The sequence below is a fragment of the Coturnix japonica genome, chromosome 24 (assembly GCF_054131305.1).
Source record: "Coturnix japonica strain WE chromosome 24, WE-NBRP24, whole genome shotgun sequence".
Classification (NCBI taxonomy): Eukaryota; Metazoa; Chordata; class Aves; order Galliformes; family Phasianidae; genus Coturnix; species Coturnix japonica.
In genome coordinates, this window is record NC_140686.1 from 840,212 (window position 1) to 863,761 (window position 23,550).

The window sequence follows — 23,550 nt, forward strand, 5'->3', positions numbered from 1 at the left end:
TGAAAATCTAAACAGCTTAAATGAGAAGCTAATGTGCTTTAAAAGCAGCCTGTTGTTGTTCCTTTAGTCCTCCGTGGTGGCAGTAACTGCAGCAGGGCACAGAGCACATCCAAAAGCTGTGGGTCTAACGTGAGTCAATGCGCTGCTTCATCTACTTGTAACGGAGGAGGAGGAGGGCCCATATGGGGTTCTGGGGCCTGTATGGGGTCTATGGGGACTATATGGAGTTGTGGGGCCTCCATGGGGATGTGGGGCCTATATGGGGTCTATGGGGCCTATATGGGATTGTGGGGCTAGTATGGGGTCTGTGGGGCCCATAAGGGTTTGTGGATCCTCTATGGGGTTGTGGGGCCTATAAAGGGTCTATGGGTCCCAAATAGGGTTGTGGGGCCTGTATGGCATCTATGGGACCCCTATGGGGTCTATGGGCCTTGTATGGCGTTGTGGGTCCTGTATGGGGTCTATGGGGTCCATTTGGTTTTGTGGCGTATGTATGGTGTCTATGAAGCCCATATGGGGTTGTGGGGCCTGTATGGAGTTGTGGGGGCCTGTATGGGGTCTATGGGTCCCATATGTGGTTGTGGGGCTCATATGGGGTTGTGGGCCCGGTATGGGTTCTATGGGGCCTGTATAAGGCTGTGGGGCCTTTATAGAGTTGTGTGACCTGTATGAGATTCTATGGGGCACATATGAAGTTGTGTGGCCTATATGGGATTCTATTGCTCCCATATTGGGTTGTGGGGCCTTTGTGGGGTCTATGTTGCTCATATGTGGTTTTGGGGCCCACATGTGGTTGTGGGGCCTGTATGGGGTATATGGGGCTCATATGCGTTGTGGGGCCTATATGGGGTCTATTGGGCCTGCATGGGGTTGTGGGGACTGTATGGGGTCTATGGAGCCTGTACGGTGTTGTGGGGCCTGTATGGGGTCTTTGGGGTGCATATGGGACCTATGGGGCCTGTATGGTGTTGTTGGGCCTATATGAGGCCTAGGGGGCCCATATGGGGATTTGGGGCCTGTGTGCGGTCTATGGGGTCTATATGGGGTTGTGGGGCCTATATGGGGTCTATGGGGCCTATATGGAATTGTGGGGCCTGTATGGCATCTGTGGGGCCCATATGGGTTTGTGGGGCCACTGTGGGGTTGAAAGGCCTATAAAGGGTCTAAGGGTCCCATATAGGGTTGTGGGGCCTGTATGGCATCTATGGGACCTATATGGGGTCTATGGGGCCCGTATGCGGTTGTGGGGTCTGTATGGGGTCTATGAAGCCCATATGGGGTTGTGGGGCCTGTATGGGGTTGTGGGGCCTGTATGGGGTCTATGGGTCACATATGTGGTTGTGGGGCTCATATGGGGTTGTGGGGCCAGTATGGGGTCTATGGGGCGTGTATAAGATTGTTCGGCCTGTATGGAGCTGTAGGGCCCATATGGGGTTGTTGGGCTTATATGGGGTCTATGGGACACATATGGGGCTGTGGGGCCGGTATGGGGTCTATGGGGCCCATATAGGGTTGTGGGGCCTATATGGTGTCTATGGGGCTCATATCTGTTTTTGGGGCCCATATGTGGCTGTGGGGCCTGTATGGGGTCCATGGGGCCCATATGGGGTCTATGGAGGTTGTATGGGGTCTATGGGGCCCATATGTTGTTGTGGGGCCTGCATGGGGTCTATGGGGCCTGCATGGGATAGTGGGGACTGTATGGGGTCTTTGGAGTCCATATGGGATCTATGCGGCCTGTATGGGGTTGTGGGGCCTATATGAGACCTATGGGGCCCATATGGGGTTGTGGGGCCTATATGGGGTCTATGGGGCCCATATAGGATTGTGGGGCTAGTATGGCGTCTATGGGGCCCATATGGGGTTGTAGTGCCTGCATGGAATCTATGGGACCCGTATGGGGTTGTGGGGCATTTATGGGGTTTGGGAGCCGATAAAGGGTCTATGGGTCCCATATAGGGTTGTGGGGCCTGTATGGCATCTATGGGACCCATATGGGGTCTATGGCACCTATAGGGGTTGTGGGTCCTGAATGGGGTCTATGGGGCCCATATGGGGTTGTGGGGCCTCTTTGGCATCTGTGGGGCCATATGGGGTCTATGGGTTTGTGGGGCCTATATGCGATTGTGGGGCCTGTATCGGGTCTATGGGGCCTGTATGGGGTTGTGGGGCCTGCATGGCATCTATGGGGCCCATATGGGGTCTATGGGGCCCTGTATGGGGTCTATGGGGCCCTGTATGGGGTTGTGGGGTCTATATGGGGTCTATGGGTCCCATATAGGGTTGTGGGTCCTGTATGGCATCTAGGGGGCCCATATGGGGTAGTGGGGTCTGTATGGGGTCTCTGGTGCTCATATGGGGTTGTGGGGCCTGTATGGGGTCTATGAGGCCTGTATTGGGTTTTGGGGTCTGTATGGGGTTTATGGGGTCTGCATGGGGTTGTGGGGCCTATATGGGGTTCTGAGTCCTGTATGGGGCTGTGGGGCCTGTATCGGATCTATGGGGCCCATATGGGGTTGTGGGGCTTGTATCGGGTTGTGGGGTCTATATGGGGTCTGTGGGTCCCATATGGGGTTGTGGGTCCTGTATGGCATCTATGGGGCCCATATGAGTTTTTGGGTCATGTATGTATGTATTTCTGATCGCCGAAGTGCTTTCTGATCGCCGAAGTCGCCTGACTCGGAGCCGTCCCGGACCGATCAGCAGCGGCTGACCGCGTGGTCAAGGGGGATCTCGGGCGGTTCCTTCAAGCAGGGAACCCCCGGGTAGAGGAGAAGCCCGGCAGCTCTCAGGGAGCAGCTGACGCAGCCGCTGACGCAGTGTGTGGGCATTCCCTGCCTACGGAGGGAGATTTAAACGGGCACAAGGAGGGCAGCGACTAGTCGCTGCCCACCAGAAACGGTCAGGAAGAGGCGGGGCTCGTGCACCTCTTGACTTCCTGTTTCAGCTCTGGTAAGTATTCTGCTCCGACATGGGTGCTCCCAGGCGAAAGGCTGCTGCCAGAAATACTGAGGAGGCCAAGACAAGGGTCCCGATCTCACAGAAACGGGAGGCAGCAACCAAGAAGACTGCAGAGACCCAGACTGACGTCCTGCACATGCCTTATAGGAAGGCTGCTGCCAAAATGTCTGAGGAAACTCAGACTGAGCCCCCAACCCGAGATGCTGGTGTGCAGGTCTCTGGCTGTACTGAGTGCCAGAGCATGGCCCTTGCAGTGCTGGGTGAGGGAGGCAGTGATTGTGTTCACTGCGACCAGGTGAACTACTTGCTCAGCCTCGTAGTTGACCTGAAGGAGGAAGTGGAGAGGCTGAGGACTATAAAAGAGTGTGAGAGGGAGATTGACTGGTGGTGTCAGTCCCTCTCAGCCTCAAGTTCTCAGCACACAGTCGAGGCTCCTAATGGAGCATGTCAGCCCCTGCCACCTCACAAACAGGTGGTAAAGGGGAACCAGCCAGCTGGCAACACTGCAGCCGGCCCCCTGTCCTCTCTTCCCCCCAGCAGTAATTTGAGAAGGGAGGAGAAGTGGAAACGGGTACCTGCTCGACGGAAGGGGCATCCTCCATCAGGACCATCCCCGGCTCCCCAGGTGCCTCTGCGAAACCGGTTTGAGGCCCTGGAACTTGAGGGGGGGACAAGTGAGAGTGTGGAAACAGGTGCAACCATGAGGTTGCCTCAGGTGAAGCGGTCACCCCGAAGCCTCAAGACTGCTTCTACACGTAAGGACAGAAGGGTGATTGTTGTAGGTGACTCCCTTCTGCAAGGAACAGAAGGCCCTATATGCCGGCCTGACCCTACCCGCAGAGAAGTGTGCTGCCTTCCTGGGGCACGGGTCAGGGACATTTCAAAGAAAATTTCTAGATTGATTCATCCTTCAGACTACTACCCACTTTTAATAATTCAGGCTGGCAGTGAGGAAGTTGGCAAGCAAAGCCTGAGGTCCATCAAGAAAGACTTCAGGGGAATGGGGCAAATACTTGAAGGAGCTGGGGTGCAGGTGATCTTTTCTTCTATGCCCGTGGTGTCAGGAAAAGATACAGGGAGGATCCAAAAAACCCATCTCTTAAACAGATGGCTTAAGAGCTGGTGCAGACACAAGAACTTTGGCTATTTTGACCATGGGGCAATCTACACTGCACCTGGAATGATGGCTGCTGATGCAAGCAGCCTGTCCCTGAGGGGTAAGAGGGTATTAGCTGAAGAATTAGCGGGACTCATTGATAGGTCTTTAAACTAGGAACGAAGGGGGAAGGGGGCAAAATAAGGGCTACTGGGGTTGAACGGTGCATTCGAGGGTTTGTACCAAACTCTGTGGGCAAAGATTGCAGAGTGCAAAAGGAGGGAGTAGGGCAGGGGGATGCTGGGAATGCCGCTGTTCTAGTGGATCCTGGATCGCTTATGAAGGTGGTGAGACGGACAGCCCGGCTGAAGTGCCTTTATACTAATGCACGGAGCCTGAGTAACAAGCAGGAGGAACTGGAAACTGTGATGCACTCTGAAAATTATGACATTGTTGCTATCACAGAAACATGGTGGGATGACTCCCACAATTGGGATACTACCATTGATGGCTATAGGCTCTTTAGGAGAGATAGGCGAGGTAGGAAGGGTGGGGGAGTTGCTCTTTATGTCAGAGATTGGATAAACTGTGAGGAGCTCCCCATGAGAAACAGTCAAGAACAGGTTGAGAGCCTGTGGGTTAGGATTAGAGATGGGACTAATAAAGGACAGCTGGTATTAGGGGTATACTACAGGCCACCTGATCAAGGGGAGGCTGCTGATGAGGCTTTCTTGCTCCAGATGCGTGAGGCGTCTGGCTCACGGGCTCTTGTCCTGGTGGGGGACTTCAACCATCCTGACATCGGTTGGGAAAACCACACGGCGAGCTGCAAGAGCTCCAGAAGGCTCTTGGAATCCATTGATGATAGCTTTCTGGTTCAGGTATTGGACAGACCGACCAGAGGTCAAGCGTTGCTGGACCTGCTGCTCACCAACGCTGAGGAGATCATCAAAGGCGTCAAGGTTGGAGGCTGCCTGGGCTCCAGCGATCATGCCCTGGTTGAGTTTGTGATCTCAAGCCATGTGGGCCTGGCAAAGAGCATGACCAGGATGCTCAACTTTAGAAGAGCAGACTTCAAGCTACTCAATGGAATGCTGGCCAAGATCCCCTGGCGCGCTGCCCTCAAAGATAAGGACGTTGAGGAGAGCTGGCTACTGTTCAAGGATGCCCTCCTGGCAGCACAAGAGGTCTCCATTCCCCTGATTAAGAAAGTGGGCAGGAGAGGTAGAAAACCGGCATGGCTCAGCAAGGACCTGCTAAGAGAACTGAGGGTGAAGAAAGGGGTGTACAAGCTCTGGAAACAAGGCTGTGTCACCCGGGAAGAATACAGGGATGCCGTCCGAACTTGCAGATGTGGGATCAGGAAAGCCAAGGCGCAGGCAGAACTGAACTTGGCGAGGGATGTGAAAAACAATAAGAAAACCTTCTACAGGTACATTGGCCAGAAGAGACAGGCCAAAATGGGCGTACCTACTCTGGTAAATTTAAAAGGAGAAATGGCTTCAACAGATGAAGAGAAAGCTGAGGTGCTGAATGAGTTCTTCACCTCGGTCTTCACTGGTGGCCAGGATTCTAGTCTTTTTCACGTCCCTAAGTCTTGCACCCCCATACCTCCATGTGGGGACCAAGGAGGTAAATCCCTCCCCACTGTAAGGGTAGAGCAAGTCCGAGAGTGCCTCCTTAGACTGAATGAGTATAAGTCTATGGGGCCAGATGGCGTGCATCCCAGGGTCCTGAAGGAGCTGGCTGAGGTGGTTGCTGAGCCGCTCTCCATCATATTTGAGAAGTCGTGGCTGTCAGGTGAGGTCCCGGATGATTGGAGGAAGGGTCACGTCACTCCCATTTACAAGAAGGGGAGCAGGGAGGACCCGGGGAACTACAGGCCGGTGAGTCTCACCTCTGTGCCTGGGAAGATTATGGAACAGATCCTCCTGGACAACATGCTTGATCACATAAAGAACAAGCATGTGATCCGAGACAGCCAGCATGGCTTCACCAGGGGAAGGTCATGCTTAACTAATCTTGTGGCCTTCTATGATGGAGTAACGGCGTTGGTGGATGAAGGGAAGGCGACCAATGTCATTTACCTGGACCTGAGCAAGGCCTTTGACATGGTCCCCCATCACATCCTCATCTCCAAATTGGAGGGAGGTGGATTTGATGGGTGGACAACTAGATGGATAAGCAATTGGTTGAAAGGCCGCAGACAGAGGGTGGTGGTCAATGGCTCTATGTCCAGGTGGAGGCCGGTAACGAGCGGCGTCCCTCAAGGGTCTGTCTTGGGACCGGTGCTCTTTAACATCTTTATTAATGACATCGATGAGGGAATGGAGTGCACCCTCAGCAAGTTTGCTGATGACACCAAGCTGAGTGGTGCAGTTGATACGGTGGAGGGAACAGATGCCATTCAGAGGGACCTTGACAGGCTGGAAAGCTGGGCTCGGGTGAACCTAATGAGGTTCAACACGGCAAAGTGCAAGGTTTTGCACTTGGGCCGGAAGAACCCCAGGCACCTGTACAGGCTGGGAGGAGTTGTCCTTGAGAGCAGCTCAGCTGAAAAAGACCTAGGGGTCCTGATAGATGAGAAACTTAACATGAGCCAGCAGTGCGCTCTGGCAGCCCAGAAAGCAAATGGGATCCTGGGCTCCATCAGGAGAGGGGTGGTCAGCAGGGATAGGGAGGTGATCGTCCCTCTCTACTCTGCTCTTGTGAGGCCCCATCTGGAGTACTGTGTCCAGGTGTGGAGCCCTCAGTACAAAAAAGATATGGAGATTTTGGAAAGGGTCCAGAGGAGGGACATGAAGATGATCAGGGGGCTGGAGCACCTCCCCTATGAGGACAGGCTGAGGGAGTTGGGTTTGTTCAGCCTGGAGAAGAGAAGGTTGCGGGGTGACCTCATTGCAGCCTTTCAGTACCTGAAGGGAACTTACTCCCAGGAGGGGAGTAAACTCTTCGAAAGGGCTGATAATAGCAGGACTAGGGGAAATGGTTTTAAGTTGAAGGAGGGAAGATTTAGGTTGGATGTTAGGGGAAAGTTCTTTACTAGAAGGGTGGTTAGGTCCTGGAACAGGCTGCCCAGTGAGGTTGTGGATGCCCCGTCCTTGGAGGTGTTCAAGACCAGGTTGGACAGGGCCCTGGGCAACCTGATCTAGTAAATGTGTATGTTTGGTGGCCCTGCTAGGTAGGGGGGTTGGAACTACATGATCCTTGAGGTCCCTTCCAACCCGGGTAATTCTGTGATTCTGTGTGTGATTCTGTGATATGGGGTCTATGGGGCCCTGTATGGGGTTGTGGGGTCTATATGGGGTCTATGGGTCCCATATGGGGTTGTGGGTCCTGTATGGCATCTAGGGGGCCCATATTGGGTAGCGGGGTCTGTATGGGGTCTCTGGTGCTCATATGGGGTTGTGGGGCCTGTATGGGGTCTATGAGGCCTATATTGGGTTTTGGGGTCTGCATGGAGTTGTGGGGCCTTGTCACGGGTTACTTAGATTTACCTATGCCCGTGACAGGGGAAGCCACCCCGTGGACCCCCCCCGGGGCCCGGAAAGGAGGGGGAAAAGGGGAATGGGATAAAAACAGCGGCAATCTAAGGAGGAAAAACTTATTTTACTAAATATGATATCGAAATACAAGATAACACAATATAATATAATTAAGGCTAACAAATCGAACGAAACAGAGAGAGAGAGAGAGTCTCCGAAAACCGAGAGGCCGACTGTGAACTCTCGGCGACACGGCTGGAATGCTTCCCACTCTCCGAGAAGTTCGAGAGAAGAAGGAGGGCACTCCAGCCTGGGAACGAGATTATACAGCGTCCTGGTCACGTGACTTATTGTTACTCCTGTTGTTCTCTGGGATATGTAGTCTTCTTCTGTGGACTGCACATTCAATAGAAGTATCCATGCTTTACATGATGTTATGATGTGGAATACTGAGAGCAAAATTACAACATTACAAAACCATGACAGGCCTGTATGGGGTTGTGAGTCCTATATGGGGCTGTGGGGCCTGTATGGGGTCTATGGGGCCTATATTGGGTTGTGGGGCCTGTATGGGGTTGTAGGGCCCATAAGGTGTTGTTGGGCCTATATGGGTTCTATGGGGCCCCTATGGGGTTGTGTGGCCTATATGGGGTCTATGGGGCTCATACGTGGTTTTGGGGCCCATATGTGGTTGTGAGGCCTGTATGGGGTCTATGGGTCCCATATGGGGTTGTGGGGTCTTTATGGCATTGGTGGGGCCCATATGGGGTCTATGGGGCCCATATGGGGTTGTGGGTCCTTTATGGTGATATGGGGCCTGTATGGGTTTGCGGGGTCTGTATGGGGTCTATGGGGTCCATATGGATTTATTGGGCTTATATCTCGTTGTGGGGCCTGTATGGGGTCTATGTGGCCTGTATCGGGTTTTAGGGTCTGTATGATGTTTTGGGACCTCTATGGTTTTGTGGGGCCTGTATGGGATCTGTCGGGCACATATTGCTTTGTGGGTCCTTTATGTGGTCTGTGGGGCCCATATGAAGTTGTGGGGCTTGCATGGTGTCAGTGGGGCCCATATGAGATTGTGGGGCCTATATGGTGTTGTGGGGCCTGTATGGGGTTGTGGGGCCTATACGGGGTCTATGGGTCCCATATGGGGTTGTGGGGTATGTATGGTGTTGTGGGGCCCATATGGGGTTGTGGCTCCTGTTTGGGGTCTGTGGGGCCTATATGGTGTTGTGGCTCTCATATGTGGTTATGGGGCCTGTATAAGGTTGGGCGGCCTTTATGGGGTTGTGGGGCCTGTATGTGCTTGTGGGGCCTTTATGGGTTTGTGGGGCCTGTATGTGCTTGTGGGGCCTATATGTGGTTTTGGCACCTGTATGGGGTCTATGGGGCCCATATGGGGTTGTTGGGCCTATATGGGTTTGTGGGGCCTGTATGGGATTCTATGGGGCCCATATGGGGTTGTGTGGCCGATATGGGGTCTATGGGGCTCATATGTGGTTTTGGGGCCCATATGTTGTTGTGGAGCCTGTATGGGGTCTGTGGGGCCCATATGGGGTTGTGGGTCCTATATGGGGTCTATGGGGCCCATATGGGGTTGTGGGTCCTATATGGGGTTGTGAGGCCTGTATGGGGTCTATGGGGTCCATATGCGTTTTGGGCCTGTATGGGGTCTGTGAGGCCTGTATGGGGTTGTGGGGCCTGTATGGGTTCTATGGGGCCCATAGGGGGTTGTGGAGCCTGTATGGGGTCTATGGGGCCTATTTGGGGTTGTGGGGCTTATATGGGGTTGTGAGGCCTGTATGGGGTCTATGGGGCCTCTATGGGGTCTATGGGGCCTGCATGGGATTTTGTGGACTGTATGGCGTCTATGAAGCCTGTATGAGGTTGTGGGGCTTGTATGGGGTCTTTGGAGCCCATATTTGATCTATGGGGCGTGTATGGGTTTGTGGGGCCTATATCGGGTCTATGGTGCCCATATAGGATTGTGGGGCTAGTATGCGGTCTATGGGGCCCATATGGGGTTGTGGTGCCAGTATCGGGTCTTTGTGGCCTATATGGGGTTGCGGGGCCTGCATGGAATCTATGGGGCCCGTGTGGGGTTGTGTGAGCCTTTATGGGGTTTTGTTGCCGATAAGGGGTCTATGGGTCCCATATAGGATTGTGGGTCCTGTATGGGGTCTATGGGGACCATATGGGATTGTGGGGTCTGTATGTATTCTATGGGACCCATATGGGGTTTTGGGGTCTGTATAGGGGTCTATGTGGCCATATGGGGTTTTGGGTCCTGTATGGGGTCTATGGGGCCTGTATGGGGTTGTGGGGCCTATATGGGGTCTATGGGTCCAATATGGGGTTGTGGGGCCTGTATGGCATCTATGGGGCCCATATGGGGTCCAATATGGGGTTGTGGGGCCTGTATGGCATCTATGGGGCCCATATGGGGTCTATGGGGTTGTGGGGCCTGTGTCGGGTCTATGGGGTCTGTATGGGGTTGTGGGGCCTGCATGGCATTTATGGGGCCCATATGTGTTTGTGGGGCCTTTATGGGGTTTTGGAGCCTATAAGGCGTCTATGGTTCCCATATGGTGTTGTGGGTCCTGTATAGGGTCTGTGGGGACCATATTGGGTTGAGGGGTCTGTATGGAGTCTATGAGGCCCGTATGTGGTTTTGGGGTCTTTATGGGGTCTATGGAGCCCATATAGGGTTGTGGGTCCTGTATGGGATCTATAGGGCCTGTATGGGGTTGTGGGGCTGATATGGGGTCTATTGGCCCATATAGGATTGTGGGGCTAGTATGGAGTCTATGGGGCCCATATGGGGTTGTGGAGCCTTTATGGGGTTTTGGAGCCGATAAGGGGTCTATGGGTCCCATATAGGGTTGTGGGGCCTGTATGTCATCTACGGAACCCAAATGGGGTCTATGGCGCCCATATGGGGTTGTGAGTTTTGTATGGGGCCTATGGGGCCCATATGGGGTTATGGGGTCTGTATGGGGTCTATGGGGCCTGTATAGTGTTGTGGGGCCTATATGGGTTCTATGGGTCCCATATGGGGTTGTGGGGCCTGTATGAAATCTATGGGGCCCATATGGTATTGTAAGGCCTTTATGGGTTTTGGGGGCCTAAAAGTGGTCTATGGGTCCATATGTGGTTGTGGGGTCTGCATGGAGTCTACAGGGCCCACATGGGGTTATGGGTCCTGTATGGGGTCTATGGGGCCCATATGGGGTTTTAGGGTCTGTATGGTGTTGTGGCTCATACATATAGAGGTGTTGTGGGTCCCATATGGGGTTGTGGCACCTGTTTGGGGTCTATGGGGCCTTTATGGTGTTGTGGCTCTCATATGTGGTTGTGGGGCCTGTATAAGGTTGCGAGGCCTTTATGGGGTTGTGGGGCCTGTATGTGCTTGTGAGGCCTTTATGGGGTTGTGGGTCCTGTATGTGTTTGTGGGGCCTATATGTGGTTTTGGCGCCTGTATGGGGTCTATGGGGCCCATATGGGGTTGTGGGGCCTATATGGGTTTTGGGGCCTGTATGGGATTCTGTGGGGCCTATGTGGGGTTGTGTGGCCTTTATGGGGTCTATGGGGCTCATATGTGGTTTTGGGGCCCATATGTTGTTGTGGAGCCTGTATGGGGTCTATGGGGCCCATATGGGGTTGTGGGTCCTGTATGGGGTTGTGAGGCCTGTATGGGGTCTATGGGGCCCGTATTCGTTTTGGGCCTGTATGGGGTTGATGGGGCCTGCATGGTGTTGTGTGGACTGTATGGGATCTATGGGACTTGTTTGGGTTTGTGGGGCCTATATGAGGCCTATGGGGCCCATATGGGGTTTTGGGGCCTGTATGGCATCTATGGGGCCTGCATGGGGTTTGGGGACTGCATGGGGTCTATGGGGCCTGTATGGTGCTGTGGGGCCTATATGAGGCCTATGTGGCCCATATGGGGTTTTGGGGCCGGTATGGGGTCTAAGGGGTCTATATGGAGTTCTGCGGCCTGTATGGGATTTATTGGGCCTATATGAGGCCTATGGGGCCCATATGGGGTTTTGGGGCTGGTATGAGGTCTATGTGGAGTTGTGGAGCCTATATGGGGTCAAAAAGGCCCATATGGGTTTTTCGGGCCTTTATGTGGTCACTGGGGCCCATATAGGGTTGTGGAGCCTTTATGGGGCTATGGGGCCTGTATGGGGTTTTGGGTCCTGTATGGGGTCTATGGGTTCCATATGGGTTTGTTGGGCCAGTACGTAGTTGTGGGGCCCTTATGGGGTCTATGCAGCCTGTATGGGGTTTTGGGGCCTGTATGATGTTGTGGGACCTGTATGGTTTTGTGCGGCCTATATGAGGCCTATGGAACCCATATGGGGTTTTGGGGCCGGTATGGGTTCTATGGGATCTTTATGGAGTTGTGGGGCCTGTATGGCATCTGTGGGGCCCATATGGGGTTGTGGGGCCTATATGGGGTCTAAAACGCCCATATGGGTTTGTAGGGCCTTTATGGGGTCACTGGGGCCCATATAGGGTTGTCAGTCCTTTATGGGGAATGGGGCTGGTATGGGGTTGTGTGGCCTATATGGGGTCTATGAGGCCTGTATGGAGTCTATGGGGTCCATATGGGGTTTTGGGGCCTGTATGGCATCTATGGGGCCTGCATGGGGTTTGGGGACTGTATGGGGTCTATGGGGCCTGTATGGTGCTGTGGGGCCTATATGAGGCCTATGTGGCCCATATGGGGTTTTGGGGCCGGTATGGGGTCTAAGGGGTCTATATGGAGTTCTGCGGCCTGTATGGGATTTATTGGGCCTATATGGGGTCTATGGGGCCCATATGGGATTGTGGGGCTAGTATCGGTCTGTGGGGCCCATATGGTTTTGTGGGGCCTGTATGGGGTCTGTGCAGCCCGTATAGGGTTTTGGGGCCCATGTGGTGTCTATGGGACCAATGTATGTGGAACTGTAATTAAGGTAATTAAGTCAAATCATTGACTATGCATTAAATGTACCTATATCTGTGTCGTGATTTTACAAGTCGGGGTGCACGTTTGGAGCTATCCCCCTTGCACTCGTCGCTGGAATAAACAGAGCTGCTTTATAACCCATCTCTGGGTTAGAGAGTTTGATTCCGCAAGTCAAGGGTACGTTATATTTTGCGTTTGAGTTAGGATTTGATTTAGGGTTTGATTTAGGGTAGATTTATGAGTTAATGTTAGTGATTATTTTCCAAAAAATTAAAGTTCTGATTTATGTATCACTCCTTATCCTTGCAAAAATATGATTTACTTACCAAAATGATGTTTTTCATCCCTAAGAATTGCATCGTATCCACAAAATACTATATTTTTCATCATTAAGATGACGTTATCTCCACAAAATGATCTACGGCAGCACAATATGACACACTACTTTTAGAATACCACAATTCTTCTGCAAAATAAGAGCATTTCCCCTGAAATATCAGTTAAAGTTTTTGATTTTAACGCACGACTTTCACTACTTAAAACAAACAAACAAAAAAAAGGATCTTCTTGCCATGATTTGATTTTGTTTCCAAGATACTATTTATCAGGCCTAAAAATAGCACTTTCTAAACGAAATACTGGTTTTAATCAGCAAGAGAAGATATTTTCTTTACAGAATTATGCTTTCTAGCATAACATCATACTTACACTTACACATACCCTCTATTAAAATTCCACATACACTGGCCCGACACACCCCATACATTCCCCAAAATCCCATGCAGGCTACACAACACCATATATGCCCCACAGCCACAGATAGGCCCCATAGACCCCATACAGTTTCCACGACCCCATATGGACCCCATAGACCCCATACACGCCTCAAAACCCCTACAACCTCATATGGGACTCATAACCCCATATGGTCCCCACAACCCCATATGGGCCCCATAGACCCCAAAAAGGCCGAACAACCCCGTATCGGCCCCAAAAGACAATATAGACGCCATAGACCCCATATGGGCCCCATAGACCCCAAAAAGGCCGAACAACCCCATATTGGCCCCAAAAGACAATATAGACGCCATAGACCCCATATGGGACCCAAAAACCCCATATGGGCCCAATAGATCCCATACAGGCCCCACAAACCAATATGGTCCCCATAGACCCCACACAGGCCCCACAATCCCATACATGCCCCACATGCCCATATGGGCCCCATAGACCCCTTAAAGTTCCCACTACCCCAATTTAGGACCCATATACCCCATACAGGTCCCACTACCCCATATGGTCCCCATAGACCCCATACAAGACCCACAACCCCATACAGGCCCCACAACCCAAGATGGGCCCCATAGACCCCATGCAGGCCTCACAATCCCATATGGGTGCCAAAAGCCAATATAAACCCCATAGACCCCATATGGGACTCAAAGACCCCACATGGGCCCAATAGACCCCATACAAGCCCCACAAACCAATATGGTCCCCATAGACCCCATACAGGACCCACAACCCCATATGGGACCCATAGACCCCTTACAGGCCCACCTACCCCATATTGGTCCCATGGAACCCATACAGGCTCCAAAACCCCACATGGGCACCATAGACACATACAGACCCCAAAACAACATATGGGCCCCACAACCCCTTATGGGCCCCATAGACAACATACACGCCCCACAACCCCATATAGGCCCCATAGATCCCATACAGGCCCCACAATCACATAGGCGCCCCATAGAACCCATACAGACCCCACAACCCCATATAGTTCCCACAACCCCAAATGAGCCCCATAGACCCCATACAGGCCCCACAACACCATATAAAAGCCATAGAACCCATACAGGCCTCACAACCCCATATGGGCCCCATAGACTCCATACAGGCATCACAACCCTATATAAGCCCCATAGATTCCATAAAGGCCCCAAAACTCCATATGGGCCCCACAAACCCGTATAGGCCCCATAGACCCCATATGGGCCCCATAGACACCATACAGGCCCCAGAAGCCCATACAGGCCCCACAATCCTATATGGGCCCCAAAGAACACATACAGACCACACAACACCTTATGGGCCCCATAGACCCATATAGGCACCATAGAGCCCGTATGGGACCCATAGATCCCATACAGGTTCCACAAACCCTTACAGACCACACAACCCCATACAGGCACCACAAACCCGTATAGGCCCCATAGACCCCATATGGGACACATAGACCCCTTATGGGCCCCACAGAGACCATACAGCCCCCAAAACCCCATATGGGCCTCATAGAACCCATACAGGCCCCACAACCCCATACAGGCCCCAAAACACAATATGGTCCCCATCGACCCCATACAGGCCCCACAATCCAATATGGACCCCATAAACCCCATAAATGCCCACAAACCCATATTGGCAACAAAATCCCATATGTGCCCATAGACCTCATACGGGCTCCATATACCCCATACAGGTCCCACAACCACATATAAGCCTCATAGAGGCAATATATTCCCCACAACCCCATAGGGGCCCCATAGACCCTATAAATGCCGCACAGCCCCATATGTGCCCCAAAGACGCCATACAGGCCCCACAACCCCATATGTGACCCACATACTCCATACAGGCCCCACAACCCCATATAGTTCCCACAACCACATATGGGCCCCATAGACCCCATACAAGCCCCACAACCTCATAAAGGCCCCATAGACCTCATGCAGGCCTCACAATCCCATATGGGCCCCAAAGACTCAATAGAGGCACCACCACACAATACAGGACCCACAAATCCATACAGGCCCCACAACCCCATATGGGCACCATAGTCCACTTACAGGCCCTAAAACCCCATATAATCCCACAACACCATATAGGCCCCACAAACCCATATGAGTCCCATAGACCCCATACAGGCTCCAAAACCACATGTGGGCGCCACAACCCCATATGGGCCCCATAGATGCCATACAAGCCCCACAACCTCATAAAGGCCCCATAGACCCCATACAGGCCCAATAACGCAATACAGGCCCCACAACGCAATACAGGCCCCACAGACCCCATGCAGGCCTCACAATCCCATATGGGCTCCAAAAGCCAATATAAACCCCATAGACCCCATATGGGACTCAAAGACCCCACATGGGCCCAATAGACCCCATACAAGCCCCACAAACCAATATGGTCCCCATAGACCCCATACAGGACCCACAACCCCATATGGGACCCATTCTCCCATATGGGCCCCATAGACCCCTTACAGGTCCCACTACCCAAATAGGACCCATAGACCCCATACAGGCCCACCTACCCCATATTGGTCCCATGGAACCCATACAGGCTCCAAAACCCCACATGGGCACCATAGACACATACAGACCCCAAAACCACATATGGGCCCCACAACCCCTTATGGGCCCCATAGACACCATACAAGCCCCACAACCCCATATAGGCCCCATAGATCCCATACAGGCCCCACAATCACATAGGCGCCCCATAGAACCCATACAGACCCCACAACCCCATATAGTTCCCACAACCCCAAATGAGCCCAATAGACCCCATACAGGCCCCACAACCCCATATGGGCCCCATATACCCCATTCAGGCCCCACAACACCATATAAGAGCCATAGAACCCATACAGGCCTCACAACCCCATATGGGCCCCATAGACTCCATACAGGCATCACAACCCTATATAAGCCCCATAGATTCCATAAAGGCCCCAAAACTCCATATGGGCCCCATAACCCTAATCGAGCCCCACAAAACCATATAGGCCTCATAGACCCCATATGAAACCAACAGACCCCATATAAGCCCCATAGACCCCATACAGGCCATACAACCCGATACAGGCCCCACAATTCCATATAGGCCACATACACCCCATACAGGCCCCACAAACCCATATGCACCCCATAGACCGCATATAGGCCCCACAACACCATATGGGCCCCACAACCCCATAATGTCCCTATAGGCCCCATACAAGCCCCACAAACCCATATGGGTCCCACAAAACCATATGGGTCCCACAAAACCATATAGGCCCCTTAGACCTCATACAAGACCCATAGACCCCATACAGACGTCACAACCCCATATGGGCCCCATAGACCCCATACAGGTCCCACAAGTCAAGATGAGCCCCATAGACCCCAAAAAGGCCGAACCACGCCATATGGGCCCCAAAAGCCAATATAGACCCCATAGACCCCATATGGGATCTAAAGACCCCATACAGGCCCAAAAACCCTGTACAGGTCCCACAAACCAATATGGTCCCCATAGACGGCATACAGGCCCAACAATCCCATACATGCCCCACAACCCCATATGGGCCCCATAGACCCCATACAGGTTCTACTACACAAATAGGACCCATAGACCCCATACAGGCCCCACTACACTATATGGGCCCCATCGACCCCATACAAGCTCCAAAACCCCATATGGGCACCATAGACACATACAGTCCCTACAACACCATATAGGCCCCAAAACCACATATGAGCCCCACAACCCCTTATGGGCCCCATAGACACCATACAAACCCCACAACCCTATATAGGCCCCATTGATCCCATACAGGCCCCACAACCCCATATGGGCCCCATAGACACCATACATACCCCACAACCCCATATGGCACCATATACCCCATACAGGCCCCACAAACCCATATAGTTCCCACAACCCCATATGAGCCCCATAGGCCCCATAAATGCCACACAGCCCCATACGGGCCCCATAGACTCCATACAGGCCCCACAACCCCATATGGGCCCCAGAGACCCCATATGGGCCCACAACCCATACAGGCCCCACAACACCATATAAGACCCATAGACCCCATACAGGCATCACAACCCTATATGTGACCCATAGATTCCATAAAGGTCCCAAAACTCCATATGGGCCCCACAAATCCATATAGGCACCATAGAGCCCATATGGGAACCATAGACCCACATGGGCCCCATAGACCCCATACAGGCCCCACAAACCCTTAAGGGTCCCATAGACTCCATAGAGGCCCCACCACCCCATATAGGGCACACAACTCCATACTAGCCCCAAAACCACATATGAGCCCCTTAGACCCCATACAGGGACCCCAAACCCATATGGGCTCCATAGACACCATGCAGACCCCACAACCCCATACAGGCTCCATAGACCCCATGCAGGCCTCACAATCCCAGATGGGCCCCAAAACCACATATGAGCCCCTTAGACCCCATACAGGCCCCCCAAACCCATACAGGCCCCATAGACCCCATATGGGACCCATAGACCCCAGACAGACCATACAACCCAATACAGGCCCCACAAACGTATATGGGCCCCATAGACTCCATACAGGCCCAACAACCTCATATGAACCCCATGGACCCCATATTGGCCCCACAACACCATATGGGCCCTATAGACCCCATTGACCCCATTCAGGCCCCAAAACACCATACAGGGCCAACAACCCGATATGGACCCTATAGACCCCATACAGGATCCACAACCCCATACTGTCCCCACAACCCCATATGGGCCCCATAGGCCCCATACATACCCCACAACCCCATATGGGTCCCATTGACCCCATACTGTCTTCACAACCCCATATAGGCCCCACAACGTCATATGGGCGCCATAGACCCCATACAAGCACCACAGATTCCAAACAGGCCCCACAACCCCATACAGTCCCCACAGAGAATCACAGAATGACCTGGGTTGGAAGGGACCTCAAGGATCATGCAGTTCCAACCCCCCTGTCTAGCAGGGCCACCAAATGTGCGCAAAAACTTCTTTACGGTGAGGGTGACGGAGCACTGGAACAGGCTGCACAGGGAGGTGGTGGAGTCTCCTTCTCTGGAGATATTCAAGACCAGCCTGGATGCCGAGCTGTGTGATGTGGTGTAGGGAACCTGCTTTGGCAGGAGGGTTGGACTCGGTGATCTCTAGAGGTCCCTTCCAACCCCTACAACTCTGTGATTCTGTGATCCCATCATGAAGCCGCATTGGAAGCAGACGCTGTGGCAGGAGCAAGGGCAGTGGAAGCGCTGAAGCAGTGTTGGTTAAGCACGGCTCACTCCTCTGTCTGCAACAGATGGGCTTTCTGCGCGCTTTATTGCTGTGGCCATAGAATTTCCCCCTTTCTTAAAATCTGATCTGCAAAGGATTTTTAACAGAAACAAATATGGAACTCTCCAAGTGGACATAGTCATTTCTTGGTAAGCTAGCACTCCTACTTATCTTCACTAGTACCACTTGACCTCGATTTTACCTTGTCGTGGATAATGACTGAGATTTCTGGGGAGGATATTAGATATTAGATGAATACAGCTCTGCATTTTTTTCTTCCTCCAAACAGCAAGGCACTGCTGTGCTCTCATTAATATCAACAGTGAGTAGATGCTGCCTCCTGTTTGAGCCTAAAATGCTTTCCATAGTTGAGTGGTTGGAAACATAGGGTTTTAACTTAAAATTGTTTGCGCAGAGTGAAGGTTGGGAATACAATTAGAATACAGTTACACAGTGCTCTATCCCCAGAACTTTCCAGCATTTTTCTTAACACAGCTTACGGTTCATTTCAAAACAAACTAACAAAGATGAACCTGGGTTAGCGTAGCCTGTTTTAAATGATCCTTCTGTGTCTTTTCCAGGCTGGTAGCAGAATGGAGACTTTCCTGAGGCGCTGAGGAACGGACACAAGCTTCTTTTGAAGGCTTCAATGAAATTCTGCCCCAGCAGTATCTGCGGTCCTTTGATGCTAAGGAGCTGGAGGTAAAAGATTCTTTGACTATTGCCAGATCCAGGCTGCTACAGGTAATACTTGCATTTCAGTCATTGTCTGAAGAGCAGAGTTCATTAAGGCTGGTGGTTCTGTTTTCAGGATGTGTGAGAGAAGCCTTATGTATCAGGTAGTATTTGGTTACTGTGTTGTTCTTCACTTTCTTCTTTGCAACCAACTTAGACGTTTCGAACGTTAAGATTCTGCCAGCATAAATTTTTTGGCTAACAGTGTTTTTGTAATCCTTGACCACGTGATTTGTGTGTGTTTAAAGAGTGAGCAATTGGAAAGCAAGGGAGATAAGAACCAAATATCAGCGGATGGTCAGATTACTGAGTGGAGCAGGTTTGAGCTGCTTTTGGTCTCTGCAAATCATACTCTACAGCAGAACATCGTATTTCTAGCACAGAATGGTATGGTTAAGCAATGAGAAAGTATGGTTTATATGTCTAAATGCATTCGTTTTCATGACTGGTGTATCTTCTTCGTTGCCACGGATGTTATTATTTGCTGTGGAAGTTTAAGAGTTTAATATTAAAACCAAGCGTACTGTGATTGCGGGTGCTTTGAAGTACAGTAGTATTTCAGTACGATAGTCTTGCTGTAGAAGCAAAGTAGTAGCTCGTAGTTTCCATGTTTATGAAATTTTTCTTCCCTAAAGGTGCTCCTGTGTGGAATTCAAGAAATTGATCTGAATGACTGGCAGAGGCAATACCATCTACCGGCATGATAGCAGAACCTGCAGACAGATATTGTGGTTCTGGCATGTTTGTAGACTTCTTTTTTCCACACAAGAACACAGCAACAGCTTAGTGAGCAATAGTCAGAATTACTCAACAGATAAGTAGCTTGTAAATGTAAATGATAACTGCTAATCCAGCTGTCCCATGGGGGATGGGGAAGTGAACATTTCAATATTAAACTTGACATCAATGTTAATTATTATTTTTCAGTTTGTGAAATAAATAGATAATAAGAAGAGAATGAGATTTCTACAGTTCGTTACTGGAACGTGCAGATTACCAGTGGGAGGATTTGCTGACCTCACGGGTAACGAGCCCTCTTTAATGCATTTTATGCTCATGTTATTTCCTTTTTTCTTAATAAGGACCAAGCTGTGTGTTTAAGGGTATTATTTAATGAGTTTATATGGAATCTTAGTCTTGCATATTGGTAGAGCGGTCATAGAAAAAGGGATGGATGGAATGTGAACACGCCTTGCATCAGTGACTTGATCCATGGTTTGGACGTGGTCCTGGCAGGGCAGCCTGCTCTGGGTATCCTTGGTTGATCAGAGTGGCAGGACTAGGTAAACTCCAGAGATTCCTTCCAGTACCAAACCAACGATGTGATTCAGTGGTTGAGTTTCTTTGAAAACTGCTTCATATTTATGCATTTCACTACGTGGATTTCTTCAGAGGGATGCAGTGAGAGACAAATGTCTTTGTGCTCTGCAAGTAGTTATAGTCTTGTTTTCACGCGCTGTTGTCACGTATTACCTACTGGTGTACACGGGCAGTTAGACCTAAGAATTCATTGTTTGATTTTTGTACAGGGAGCAACAGACCCCAAAAATTTTGCATTGAGAAAGTTGGAAAGGAAAACTGGTTACCTGGAAGTCACACCTGGTAAGTACGAAGGATCAAACTCTGCTGTGGTTCTGTTCTTATGGATGGAAATCTACTTTGAGATTTTAGGAAGTGGGTGTGATATGGAAGTGTCTGAGACTGTGTGAAAGCAAAGCACTGGGCTATGGCAGTAAGCTCTGCTGAGTAATAGTTGAACTTCTGAAAAGCAGTTTTGTTGTGGAGCTGATTCCATTGTAAACGCCATGGATTTGCACACCACTAAAAACATATAGCCACTTTTAGTACTTAAGGTTGTCCTTTTTTTAAAGAGTTTGGGATTGATCTTTCATTATCACCATGCTCGATCTTGGCAATGAAAATAAATAGCCACGCTCATGCTCCCTCTTGGCTGGAGAAAATGAAGCTTCTGCTCAGTTTCTCAGTTACACTGGTGCTTTGTGAAGATGCTCAGATTTTAAGTTTCAGATACAGAAGAGAGATTAGGTGAGACTTGTTACTAAATACATTGCCAGTTATGGAAAGTTATCGCTGCTCAGGTGCTTGTTGTGCTTTAACTCTCACTTTCATAGACAAGTGCATGTCAAGATACAGGTGTTTTAGAGGGTACAAATGCAGTTTTCCTTCTGAACAGGACAGTTCATATGCCTGTGTTCCTAATGGATATTTGGTGGTTTAAACTGTTGTTCAATACTTAAGGTTTCTCTTTGTTTTCAGTTTCAATCGCTTGGACCTTCCAGCCTATAAGAATTATGAGCAGCTGAAGGAAAAGCTGTTATTTGCAACTGAAGAAACTGAAGGTTTTGGGCAGGAATAGCTGGGATTTGCACCTTGAAGAATGTGAACTCAGCGTGATGTTCTTCGCTTCTTCTGCTTGTTGCACACTTCATAGTAAAGTAGACTTGACTTGGATTATTTAACAATAGTTGCGTGTAAGTAAATGGATGTTATCCTGAGGTTTTATCCATGTAAACTCTGGATTTCTACCGAGCACTTTCAGAAACCTTCTCGCTGGCAGTGAAAGCTATCCTTTCTTCACAGTTTTACTAGGAGGAAGATCTGCCTATTCCAAAGCACTGGATGGGTATTTTACCCTATACAGCTCAGAAGGAGAAGAAAAAAGCCTTATGAATATTCTGTTTATGTTAATAGTTACAGTGAAATCTAGTTATCTAACATATTTACAGGAGAGATGAAATTAAACAGGATAATGCAAGATTAAGCTAAGACAACTAGTTTGTGTTCTGCATAATGATTTATGATTCACGTAGGGAACCTAGACATGCCGTGGATGTATAAGTATCACCCAAAAGGCTTTCAGCCCTGTATTTTTAAAACACAAAGCAGTTCTAATTGAAATAGCCTTAGCCCTAGTTCTATAGGGTACAGCTGTTGAATATTTTTATGGCTGAAATGTTTAGTTCAGGAAAAAGATAAATGCTTGTATATATTTTTGCAGTCTCGGATTCCACTTACTCCATGTTTTCTTTCTTTAATTTAAGTGGCGTGTTTGTGTCTTTCCTGCTGTATTGGATGGGGAAAGTGGGCTGGATATCCCAAGCACCAGAACTTACTTTAATGTACAGCAAACAAAGAGTCGGCTGGGAAAAGCAGTCTGTGAAATGCTGCATTTGGCCAAAGAGGAAAGTAAACCTGCTAGTGTGTTCAATTGGCGACGTTCTTGAAGTCTGAAATAATGTTTACTTACACGTTTTGCTTTGTAAGCCAACAAGTCTGTTGGTTTTTCTATAGCATGTTCTGTAGAAATAAAACGTTGTTCCTATGAACCATTGGTGCACTTTGCTGTTCCTTATGGGGATGCGGAGGAAACATCCCGTGGATGCTGTGGATAACCCCACAGCATCTGCTACCCCAGGTAATATTGGACTTCCAGCTGAGATGAATGACTTTACTGCTCCCAGCACTGCTTGAGCAACCTGGTCTGTGTGAATTCATACTGCATAACAAATACATACTCGTATGTAGCTGCCAACTAATCCCAATTCTCAAACATGAAAGTAACTTCTGTTTCGTTGTTTGCCTTATGAAAATGACATGAAAAACTGAATGAGCTGCTGAGCTGCTGATGGACGAATTAACAAAGCCTTATTGCTCCAGGTAGCTCAGGTGTTCCTATATGAAGCTGCACAGTAAATGCGTCATGTCTTCATCTGATCAAGCAGCGGGAGCTGATATTTTAATGTGTTTCTATTCCAGAAAAAAAAAAAAAACTTGAAAAAGAAAAGCCTGTTAAAGTTGTCTTGTTTGCATCATTCTGACATGCTGTGCTCTGTCTGTGAATTCAGCTCATGGTTCTGTTGGTATCTCCAGCCCCTGATTCTTGTGGTGTCTTCATTTTCTTCCAGCATCACTGTTTGTGTATTGCTCTATTGAACAAGGACATGAACAGGGATCAGCAGCACTGGATGGTAAAATACTGTATGAAGTTAATTGTGGAAATTTCCTTGTATTGTAATTTCCAGTACTCAGGAAACTGTAACAATATCTCTGTAAGTCAAATACTTTTATAAAATGACTCAAAGAGATGCTCATCCTGTCGTTATTGGTTTGGTGTTACGAAGCACAAGTGTAGAAATGAAGGATTGAACTGCTGCTGGGGGTTGCAGGTAGGCTGGGTTTCT

At 50.1% G+C, this 23,550-nt stretch overlaps 1 long non-coding RNA gene across 3 annotated transcripts; it reads left to right on the forward strand.

The window, feature by feature from the left end:
* LOC146756934 (uncharacterized) lies at positions 1 to 23,460 on the forward strand. Of its 3 annotated transcripts, XR_014936954.1 has the most exons (7): positions 1 to 129; positions 19,195 to 19,315; positions 19,984 to 20,089; positions 20,276 to 20,372; positions 20,878 to 20,950; positions 21,626 to 21,840; positions 22,411 to 23,460. It is a non-coding gene; the product is annotated as an uncharacterized LOC146756934 (long non-coding RNA). The 3 variants fall into 3 exon arrangements; XR_014936953.1 differs by lacking the exons at positions 1 to 129; positions 19,984 to 20,089 and adding an exon at positions 18,624 to 18,762; XR_014936955.1 differs by lacking the exons at positions 1 to 129; positions 19,195 to 19,315 and having other exon boundaries at positions 19,995 to 20,134.
* The last annotated feature ends 90 nt before the right edge of the window (positions 23,461 to 23,550 follow it).